Consider the following 3563-nt stretch of genomic DNA (forward strand, 5'->3'; position numbering starts at 1 on the left):
TCAAAAAAAAAAAAAAAAAAAAAAAAAAAAAAGAGGCTTGGAGATGGGAATGTTTTAGTTCCCAGAATCCCCCATCCATTCACCCCTTCTATAGCTTATAATAGAGTGGATATGAATTTTTATTTCTATTTCCTGCCTTTCCCAATGGACCGAGCCAGGATTACAACCATAAAACAACAACATCTAGATTACAGGTAATAAAACACTATGTCACTTAAAAATACAATTCAAGACAATAAAAACATCATCTAAAATATTCAATTACAGCCAGAAGTGGGATTTTTCCTCAAGTTCTTCGCAGAAGATTGGGTGGGTAAGCTTGCCGGAAGAGATCCGTCTTAAGTGGCTTCTTGAAGGCCTCTAAGGTAGTAATAAGACGGATCTCTTCCGGCAAGTTGTTCCATAGTTTGGGGGCCATGGCTGTGTATGCTCTGTGGGAAGTTGTTGTTAACCTGGTCTTTGAATATTCTAATAGATTCTTACCAGATGTCCTGAGAGTGCGGGCAGATTGTGCACCTGGGCCCAAGCCATATAGGGCTTTAAAGTGATATGGCAGTTTGAATGTAGGTCTCAGGCTCTGGAGAGACCAGGGTTCAAAACTCCTCTTGGCGATGAGAGACTCTGAGCAAGTCACTCTCTCTCAGCCTCAGAGGAAGGTAGACCTCCTGCTCTGAATAAATCTTTCCAAGAAGACTCCAGGACTGGGTCAGCTTAAGGTCACTGTACGTTAGAAATGACTTGAAGGTGTACAACAGTAAAAGCAACAAGAAACAACATCCTTTTTTCCCAAAAGAAAGGCAGTTCCAAGACACCTACTGTTGATACCTGAGAGAAGATGCACAGTAACTCCTGCTGTGGGATTATGAACCTCGGTCACCACCGCAGGGTTACACCTTGGAGAAAAGGCCCCAAAGAAAAACAAGCTGGAAAGAATCAAATAAGTTTGTTTTTGGCACGCGGCTTCAGTTTCAAAACCACCCAGGAGCCTAGCTATGAAACTTGTGGCTCCCCACAGCTATCTGAGGTTTACTGATCAACTGTTATACTAATAACAAGCCTTTGCAGAGATAAACCACCAAGAGGGAGGGACACGCCACCAGCACATGGCCCAGCGAGCGAGCAAGCAAAAGGAGCATCTTTGCCAGAAAGGGTAGCGGCAATGGTCAACTGCCAAGGTGGCAGCACCAGGCTCAGGGAGGAGAGCCCCAGGACCGAAAGCAGGCCCTGAGGCAGTCTGGGAAGTGTGTGGTTGCCATATTGGGTCCCCAAAGCACAAGCAAAGCCTGGCAAACAGGGCCACTGCTCCAGCCTGTGCCACAGGGACAGATAGTAAAATGCATCATCGCCTCTTATAGCACACAAGAATACTGTATGGGACTTGGCTCTATTAGAAAAATTAACAGAAAAGAGTTAGGGAACTGAATGACAGCATAGACACAGGTCACTTTACAGAAACTATTTTCACTTTTATTTGCTGTGCAAATCAATCAACATGTCACTCGAGGAGACAAATGCCAACCACTCATGCTCATTTCAAATATAGAATTATACAGTATATTGATTGAAATAAACATTAACTCTGGAGGCTGGATTACATACAGTTTGTTGTTGTGTGCCCTCAAGTCATTTCCGACTGTGTGACTCTAAGATGATCCTATCCTTGGGTTTTCTTAGTAAGATTTGTTTAGAGGGGGCTTGCCATAGCCTTCCTCTGAGGCTGAGAGAGTGTGACTCACCCATGGTCACACAATATTAATGGAATTCAAAGATATGGGCGTGTTAGGATGTAAAATTCATATGTAAGGAGATCTTGCAGCACCATTGAGGTTAACTGAAAGGGAAGAAGTTGGCAGCATGAGCTTTCACAGCCTTTTCAGTCCATTTCCTGCCAACTTCTTTCTTTCAATTAGTCTCAGAGGCCAAAACATAATCCCTTTACATATTGTATTTATGTTTTGCAATAGTGTTAATAAATTTGTAAACTTAGCTAATTTCCTACATTGCATTTCCTGTTAAAAAAATTTCAATTAAAAAGACACACACTAAAAAAACACAAAATAAAATGAAAACAAACAAGGAACGGATGGTTACAAGAGGCTGGCCAGATCCCAGTTCTTAAGCACGAAGGTAAAGGAAAGCAAGCTTGAATTTGCTCCAGAGTGTTAAAATAAGCATTCTCTGAAGATGCCAGCCACAGATGCTGCGAAACGTCAGGAAGAAAACTTTCTAGAACATGGCCACAGAGCCCCCAAACCCACAAAAAAACATGGATACCAGCCATGAAAGCCTTTCACTTCACAATGTTAGAATAATTTACAGGCAGAAAAGCAAATATTGTGTCCCTTCCTTTTGGATGCAATACACCCTCCCTCCCCAGTCCAGTTCGCAGTACCAGCCTTCCTCATATTTTTGGCTGTAGAGTTTCGGAGTATTCGGCAGGCAGAGAAGAAGATGGAGAGAGGAGGCCTTTGTGTTTCAGGGATGGGCCAAGTGTTTACCCAGCTGGCACCAGTTAGCCCCTGGCCAGCAAGGAGGAATGGCACACCAAGGCTGTGCTTGTGGTTGAGACATAGTGGATAAAAATTCTGCTGCCCCCCTTTTCCCACCCTGTAGTTCTCTTTCCAAATAAAAGAGCCAATTATTTCTGGTGGATTTTTGTTGGAGCCACGGCTGTGAGGAGGGTCTCCAGAAGGCTAGAAACCACCTCTCCCTCTTCCCAAACCCCTCACTCATTCTGAACTCTGCTGTTGCTCAAAGTCTGACATTGTCCCAGTTTGGATTTAAAGGATTCTCCCCCACCCAACCTCCCATAAAACCAAGCCCACTGGCGACCCCGTTCCCGTTGCAATGGGCACACTGATGGGGTTGGCAGTGCTATGAAAGGAGTGTTTTGAATTGAGGAGGGGGCTCTGTTTGGCTTACATTTGGAATTGCCCACAGTGGCCATTGTGCCAGAGGAGCTCTTTTGCTCACAGCACAGATTGGCACAAAGCAACCTTCTGCCAAAGGAGGCCATCCCTTCAGCATCCTTCTTTGCAGGAGCTTTGCCAGAGGATGAAGGAAGGCCTTGAGTGCCACCTTTAACTCTCTGAAGGGACGTCATCTAGAAGATGGAACTTGTTTTCGGCTACATCAAGTTCCAGTGCCAGCTTCCTGATTCTATTGCTCCTCCTTTTTGAAATGGGCACTGGGATTTCTGTCATGCATAAAAGGTGTGGGGAAGATACCTTAAAACCCTGACATCCCACACCATGGATCTTCCTCAGTTCTGTCCAGAGGCCCAAATGGCAAACCAAGGCCCTGATCTAGAGGAGACCCATCCCCACCTCTTGCCCCACTCCATGGTGGCACATGGGCTTCAGGAGCCCACCTTCCCACCTCTCTTCCCTCGTGGGCTTCTCAGGGGGTCCCATCATCATCATCATTTCTTTCTGTCCCCCGTCCACCCCCCCACTTTTTCCATGGCATCCGCCAATGGTGTTGTGCTCCAGGTGGTGGTGATGGTGGTGCTGCTGTGTTCCAGGCCGTCCAGCACATATGATCCGGAAAGGGAGCCAAGTGGG

Source organism: Sceloporus undulatus, unplaced genomic scaffold (genome assembly GCF_019175285.1).
Source record: "Sceloporus undulatus isolate JIND9_A2432 ecotype Alabama unplaced genomic scaffold, SceUnd_v1.1 scaffold_45, whole genome shotgun sequence".
Classification (NCBI taxonomy): domain Eukaryota; kingdom Metazoa; phylum Chordata; class Lepidosauria; order Squamata; family Phrynosomatidae; genus Sceloporus; species Sceloporus undulatus.